This window comes from Gastrolobium bilobum, unplaced genomic scaffold (assembly GCF_033153095.1).
Source record: "Gastrolobium bilobum isolate Gb01-03AN ecotype WA unplaced genomic scaffold, APGP_CSIRO_Gbil_v1 utg18211, whole genome shotgun sequence".
NCBI lineage: Eukaryota > Viridiplantae > Streptophyta > Magnoliopsida > Fabales > Fabaceae > Gastrolobium > Gastrolobium bilobum.
This window is the reverse complement of record NW_026896264.1, coordinates 104,666-113,510: the sequence shown is the minus strand read 5'-3', so window position 1 is coordinate 113,510 and position 8,845 is coordinate 104,666.

Sequence of the window (8,845 nt, the reverse complement as noted above, 5' to 3'; positions counted from 1 at the left end):
TTTGAACTTTTCAAAGGCTTCAGATTTATGTCTCATCAGGTATACATACCCAAATCTTGATCTATCATCAGTAAAGGTAATAAAGTAGGAATATCCACCTCTAGCCTCGATAGACATTGGACCACATACATCAGAGCGAATAAGTCCTAATAACTCACTAGCCCTATGACTCTCGAGCCTTTTGAGCTTGGTCTGAGTCATTTTCCCAGCTAGACAAGACTCATAAGGCCCATAGGATTCTAAATCCATGGAATCTAGGTGTCCATTTGCATGTAGCCTAGATAGTCTTGTTTCGTTTATGTGTCCTAGTCTACAATGCCAAAGATAAGATTTATTATCTATCTTGGGTCATTTCACATTTACATTGAGGACTTTATTTTCCATTTCTAGAACATATAAGCCATTTACCAAAGAAGCAGTAGCAAAAACCAATATCATTCATAATGATAGAAAATTCACTACTCTTAATAGTAAATATAAAATCATCTCGTTCTAAACAAGAAATAGAAATAATGTTTCTAGAAATGTTAGGAACATAAAGACAATTCTTCAAATGCAGCATAAGGCCCGTACACGAAACAAGGTCAACATCTCCAATAGCTAATGCAACAACTCTTGCTTCATTCCCAACTCGAAGATCCACCTCGTTCTTGTCAAGCTTCGTCGGATTCCTTAGCACCTGCAACATATTGCAGATGTGAGAACCACAACAGGTATCCATCCAATACCCATTAAGCCGGGTTAACACAAGAAAAATTAACCTCAATCATGTAAATACCTGAGGTAGAAGCATCACCATGCTTCTTTTCCATTACACCTTTGATGTAGTCATAACAGTTCCTCTTCCAATGGCCTTTCTTGCCACAATAGAAGCACTCAGCGTCATTTTTATCCTTGCCCTTACCTATGGCCTTGCCCGTCTTCTTATTGGACTTTCCTTTGGGCTTGAGAGGATTGGGCTTCGCAAGCTCTTTCCTTTTACCCTTATCCTTGGTCTTGGAAGACCCACCAATAAGAAGAGCTTGTGTCTTATCCTTTTTGATAGACACCTCAACAGTAGTTAACATGCTTAACAACTCAGGCAGTGTAACATTCATCAAATGCATGTTATATTTCATAATGAACCCACTGAAAGAAGGAGGAAGTGATGATAAAACTAAGTCATTAATTAATTCAGCATCCATTACGAAGCCTAGACTCTCTAGCTTTTCAATGAGCGCTATCATCTTCAGGACAGGCGGTTAAAAGACATGCCTTCAGTCATCTTGCATAGGAACAATTCCCTAGAGGTATCATACCTCTCATGCTTATCCTTCTTATCATACAACTCCTTAAGATGAAGGATAATGAAGGGGGCATCCATATGCTCGTGCTGTTTACGCAGCTCGGGTAACATGGATGCCAGCATGATGCAACAAGCCAACACATTATCATCCATGTGTTGCTTGTGGGCCTAGAAATCAAATTCCGCGAACCCATCTTCCCCTTCTTTAGGCGCAACAGGTAAAGTAGCGTCAAGGACATAAGCAACTTTTTCGGCCCGCAGAACAATTCTAACGTTTCGATACCAGTCCACGAAATTAGGACCGGTCAACTTGTTCGTTTCGAGAATAGTACGTAGAGACAAATGACCCGACATATTAAGCTAAATAGGATGTAAAAATAAAATAATTAATATTGTTATAAATAGACCATATTACTAAAGACTTCAAATAAATGGCCCTTCCCACTATTTTGTCTAAGTCAATGACCTTTTTTCTTATTGACCTAGGGCTATTCTTCTTAAGAATTTCCATAGTGGGTTAAGAGAACGACCGTTTCCTTTAATCCCCGTCTGAGACCGCAAGATCAAATTAAAAGATGGGTTGATCATTATCAACAGTAAGATGCCACTTGTAAGATGCCTTTTGTAGGCCATGAACATAAAAGAGGGAAAATTTAAATTTTTTATGCAGAAGAAGCAACCTTTGCCCACCCTCAATCATGTTTAACCCATGAATCATGCAATAGACATGTTAGGGTTTAAAGTAGATACCTTTATTCGGATTATTATTCCTGATCAAATGCGTTCTTGATCAATTCTTTAGACTTGAAGAACACAAGTCTTCCGATGGAAATCCACACCACCTTGTTGTCTTGTAAGAGAAGAACACTTCTTTGAATGCCCAATCTCCTTCAATGGAGGTTGCTAGACTCAAGAGAAGAATAGAGATTGGGTAGTGCCTTTGGTTATTCTAAGAGAGAGATGGCCGCCACACTGATGTGTGTGTTGGCTAAGGTTTCAGTGGAGAAAATTAGAGAAGAAGAAGAGATACAAAACTAAGGAAGAAGAGGGGCTATATATAGATGTGGCAACTCATTAACCTAAGACTAGGTCAAATCAGCGCCCTCATCAAATCCTAATCTTATTGGGTAATTTTCTTATTTTTATCCAATCAATCCAATTGATTGGTTTTCCCAATTTCAGTCAATTAATTCAATTAATTGGTTTCCTTAATTTTGGTCAATCAATGCAATTGATTTGTTTCCAATCAATCTAATTGATTGGTTTCTTTTATTTTCTCCATCTTCAATAAATCTAATTTAATGACTATACTTAAATTTCAATTTCAAATTCAAAATTCAAAATTAGAATTTAAATTAATTTTATTTAAATTCAAATTTCAAATTCGAAATTCGAAATTAGAATTCAAATTAATTTTATTAATTTAACATTTAAATTTATTAGGTTACATCATGGATCAAGTCCAACTTGACTCATGATGCCACCTGTAACACCCCGTATATATACGGTAATGTTATCATACTATCGTATTAAGCTGCGTTTAATTAAAAATGCGGAATATCTTTTTCTTTTCAATTATGATGTCATTAATCATTACCAACTTGATTACTTAATCTTTTTCAAAACATCGCATGTATGTATATTGCAATAAACAGCTAACTGGAATACCTCATTAATTAAATAACATAAGTATGTCTCTAGTCACGGAACTACCACGCGTAGACCGGACCAACTAGCAGTTTATACAACTCAACTCAAAAGTACTAACAACATGGTGGCATGGACAACTCTCATGCTCACCCCAAATAAGGTAACAAAGCCCACATAAGCCTCAACTCAACAGCAACATAATGATAAAGGCGGGAAACATAAACAGCATCCAATCCAGTCATGCCAGCATATAACATATAACAACAATAATCATCAACTAAGCTCTGGCCTCCTACTGCCAGAGGCATCAGTCCCCATACTACCTGAACCTGAAATAAGCATTCCCCAAACGTGGGGTGAGATCTCTAAACAAGAAATCTCAGTAAGGCAATGGGTCCTCAAGGATCTTCCACCCCAAGCTCACTTACATGTGCAATATAAGTTCAAAAGCAGTTTATCATCAACAGTTCTAAAATAGTGCAATGCAGCAGATAATCATGTCATGTGTGTCAATTCTATTTTACTGGCCAGAGAAATGCAGGATTTATATACGTCTAATACTCACAAATAGTGCAAAATGCTACTTGAATCCACCCCGGATCACTGTCTTGTATGACGCCACATATTCATGCTTACCGTCAAGATGGAACAACACATGTATATTAAAAGCCATTACACATAAAGCTCAACAACATTTCAAATATCCAAAGCATGTAACACAGCATGCATATAACCATACCCCCATGGGACATGGTGGAACCACAACATGGCTAAACCGAGGACACGAAAGCTTACCTCTTAAGCAATCAATCCAAGTCAAGTCCACACAAGCTCAATGTCCAAACACAGCAGATCACAATCTGATTTAGAACCAGCAAGCATATCAACATTCATAGCTCCATAACATAAACATAAAGACTACGTTTTTCTTTTACGTTTTACGTCTTAAGGTTTACCACAAAGCCATAAGCCCTTAATCACTTGATTCTGACTTAGTTAAGTATTTACAGAAGTTCAACTCCATCAAAATAGGGTCCACAAACCCATAGCTCAGTTCTGTATGAACAGTACCTTACTGTTCCTCGAAATCCCAGAATATCCAGATATATGTTGGGGCATATCCGGATATCAATATCCGGATACCATATCCAGATATGCATATTCGGATATCAAAGACCCCATATCTGGATATCAATATCCAGATACCATATCCGGATATCAATATCCGGATATTTATCGACCCAATATCCGGATATTTCGCGACAGAATGCAGTTTCTGTATTTCGCGAAGATATCCACCAAAGGTCCAAATTTTACCAATTAAAAGCGTTCAAGACTCCTTTTTTAGGTCTATACAGGTTCATACACATGTTAGTTACTTGCTTAACCCATTTACATGCAAAGACACCACCTTTAAATCATTTAAACTCATGATCAAGGTTAGGCAACTCACCAAAGCCCTCAAACTCAGAAATGGAAGGAGAAGGAGGTGATAGGGTGGCTGGTGACACACCTTCGGCAAACTCACGTAGGAGAAATGTATGGCCTAGGGTTTTGGGCCATACTTTAGTATATATAGTCACTTAAACAATAAACGCACAGTATTAACTTTAATTGCTACGCTTAGCACTTTAATCCCAAACTCAGGATTCTTAACCTACTCAATTTTACAAGAATTATCATATTTTTCTCATATTTTTCGCAACACCTTTCCGGTACGCACTTTTCATAGCCAGTACCAGTTTCTGGTACCATTTCTCATTATTTTAACTTGAAACTCATTTTACAAGTCCTACATATTATTCTAGTAATTATCATGTACTTATTATAATTTTTCGGGATACTTTTTTGGTACGCATTTATACCGACTAGCAGAACCGGTATCTGCACTTTTCGTCAGAAAAGCGACTTTCAATATTATTAGTCAATTACTATAATTATTAGAGCCTCATAATAATTATTAGGGTCAATTATGGAATTATCTCATTAAACTCATAATTAACTGATTAATTTCCTTAATTAACGGTGCAGGTTCTTACACCACATACTCTCTCTTGGCCCAATATTTGGGCTTTTCCAACTTAGGCCCATTATGCCTTATTGGGCCCAAAACAGATATGCTAGAATTTAAGACAACTTAAGGTGTTTGTGTACGACCCATCAGGCCCAACATAGCCACTGACATAAATGAGATTGGGCCCATTAGGCCCAATCCATCTAATGACAACACAGAGCACTGGCAATGCTTTGTTGTCCCAGAGCTAGTTGAGTTCATCGAATGATTAACCTGTTATACCTATTTGGTTACCATGTGAATTGTCTTTTCGTCTCGGTTATCCATCCATTGACCTAGGTCAAGGAAAACGTATCAACCCTTGCGGTCTAGGGTTAGCTTTTGCCGAACAGAAAATCTTCATTTACGGACTCTAAAGAGCGGGCCATCTCATGACTCCTTTATTATGCATAGATTTCTGAGTCCCGTAAATGTCATCCTGGTTTCACCGGTCTATGGATAACCTAATCTCTCACAGAGATTGACGAATTCCTTTAGCTTGTCGCACTAGGCCTGAGTCCTTAGGGCATGTCCAAGAGTATACCTACGAGTCTCCATTTTTCAGGCAAACAAGATATACAATCAAAAGCAAGCCTTCCAAAGCACAGGTCTATACGACAACGTCAGGTCTAAGGAAAGATAGACCCAAATAATAAGAGACATTACCTATTGATATTATCTGTGAGATTTCCTTGTAGTGTCTCTTTGTGGGTCAGTTCAGTGCGAGCTATTCTCCAATAGGTCCACCCACGAGTCAGCTAAGACATCTCCATGTCTGTAGCTCACGAGGACTCTCTACCTTGCATCTCCATGCAAGTAGCTGAGTCGTGCTAGTCTTACCCGAGATAACCAATGTCCATTATCGGGATCTCTAGACTAGGAACATATTTCCGGCAATGGACGTGTGGTGTCATTGAGCCCTCATGATCGTGATCTCTATCACAGATCCTCAATGTGACATCCGTTCCATTCCAAGGGCTTTATCCAGTTACTCATATTTAATATTTGAGACATGCAATATGAAACAAGATAAATAATGCTTTTATTCATAAAATTTATTCATAACTAATAAAGAAGTACATGGATCCATCTGACTCTCAGATTGTTTCTAGGACACCTATGTACTAACACATGTTAATACTGAGTTGGTATTAGAGGACTTTACGGTACAAGTAAGCTTTTGGTCCTCGGTTTTATCCGTTGCTTTTTCCGCCAAACCCCATGGGGGATTGGTTTATATGCAAAGTATGTTTTCTGGAATTTATATCTGTTTATGTTAAAAGCATTGGATATCTTGTTGAGCTGGATTATAGAATTATATTTGTTTATGTTTTGAGTATTGAATATGCTGTTAAGCTGGATTATGATATAGTGCATTTTCCATATGTATATGTATGTGGGGTATTCCACTTGAGACGGTAATCCCTGAGCATGTCGGGCCACATGCAAGATGGTAACTCCGTGTGTGAGGTACATGATGGACTCCTTGTATTATGGGTTGTAGACGTACGTAATCCCTACTTTTTATTTTCTGGCCAGTAGGATGCATACACACATGACATGAACATATGCGACATTGCACATTCATTTGATATATTGCATGGCATGCTTATTTTATATATTGCATTGTTTACTGCTATAAATAGCCTGGTATAGCCATTTCCCTTATCTTGTTATTAGTTTGTTTCTTTATATACTGTCCGCATTATTTTAGAACTTATATTATACCTATAAGTGATCTTAGGGTGGAGGACCCCTTGTTTCACTGAGATTTATGTTAGAAATCTCACCCCTTTTTGGGACACATTTTCAGGAGATGATGTTCGTGAGATGGACACTGATAGAGGCAAGAAGCCAGCATAAAGATTTCGTTATTATTATGAGTCATGCATATTATGATTATTCATTCTTCCATGATGAGACTTTATTATGACTAGACTTGATGGATTATGTTGTTATTTGATGTGAACATAAGGGTTGTCTATGCCACTACTAAATAATTTGTTATTTGTTCACTTGAGTATATGTATTGTAGCACCATGTGTTATGGATGCTTTTGAATTGTTATTTATGAGTACGAGGTATTTCAGGTTTTATTTTAGTGTTGCAATTACATAATGATTGTTATTAATAGGAAAAGTTAATCCACCATAAGGATTAGCATTGAGTATTTAAATAAAAGAATATGTTGCTTCTGCGATTAACCATTGCAAGCTGCACTTTAAGTACCATTTGTATGTTAATACACCGGCTGCAGACAGGGTGTTACAAGTCACATCAGGAGCAGCGTGATTGATTAATGTTTGGGATTATGCATGTATGTCTATGCCTCAGATAAATTATGTATTTAAGTTAAAGATATCGTTGGCACAACTATATATAAATGATATGAGATTTTGTAGTTAAATGATTGGATATGTTACGTACAATGAAGTATATCTATATATTTCAAGTTTGCTGAGAGTAAGTAAGAATCTATGGATAGATTATGAAGATGTTAATATGAATATACATGTATTGGTTATGAGAATTTAGATAGTCCGATAAACAAAGGTTATGCTATCCGTTTTTACTAAATTGATAGTTGTTACAATCTGATGTCAGTTTTAATTCTATGCAGTTATGGGACTTTATAGTTTATTGTATCGTTGTAAACATAAAGGATACAAATGAATTTTTTTAATTAATCACATAGTTTCAAGAGAACTATTGTGATACTTATAAGAAGTCTTCTGCTATTCTAATTAAATAAAGTGTGCATCTGTATTGTTCTGTGTAGCATTTCGGTTAAGTTAATTGGGGTGTCACACTTTCAAAGCTCAATCATCTAAGATTGGATCAAAGAGAGTCAACCTACAATGATCATACCACAATATGATCAATCACATTCTTGAGAATACATAAGCAAAAACAAACAACAACTCTCAGAAAAACCCTAGCTCACGACCATTACGTCCAAAAGTCTAACCACTTGTGTTTTAATCCAAACCAACCAATCTCATTGATTCACAAGCATCTTACACACCATGATACACCACAATTACATTCCATTATAATTTACAACGATTTCAATCATTTTTAAAACCATAAGGCCGAAAGTTACTTTAAAGACTCTAGGGAAGATTTTTCATGAATTCAATCACTCCAATCATAGTTTAACCACATCAACCAAATCACCATTAAACATAAACACTCTCCATCAAGCCACAACACAATTTACATCATTTTCCCTTAAAAATTCCAATATGGTCGAATGTATAATCAAGGGATTCAAATGATTTTTCAACCAATCCATATACTTAAAACTCTTTTGAAACTTCATAATTTATGATTCACACAACCACCAATCAATTACATCATCCATCAAAGATTTCACAAATCATCATTCTTTCATCCTTGAAAATTTGTCTAAGTGTTGACACCAAACTCACTTAAATTTTTATTACATTTCTATCGATTATTTGTCCATACGAACAATAAATTCCAAAGGAACATAGCCATAAAACCTCTGTAACCATGCTCACCAACATACACATTATATTATGTCCAAAATTTTGATCCATAAAAAATACTAAGTAAATTGAGAAATCTTACCACCAATGGGTTCCTAGACTTCCAGAGAATAATATACAAGCTTCCAAGCAACAAAAGCCACCAACAATGGCTACTTCATACACTCCTTTTCTCAAGGAATTCTTTTAGGGTTTTTGATCACCAAGAGATTTCGGGTATTTTTTATGTTGTAACTTTCTTGTTCGGTGTCAAAATAAAAAGTTACAAATCAGGCTCCCTTGACAATGGTAGGTTCGGGCATCATATGTAAGGAAGTAAGAAGATGAGCTTTTAGGGGGTGTTTG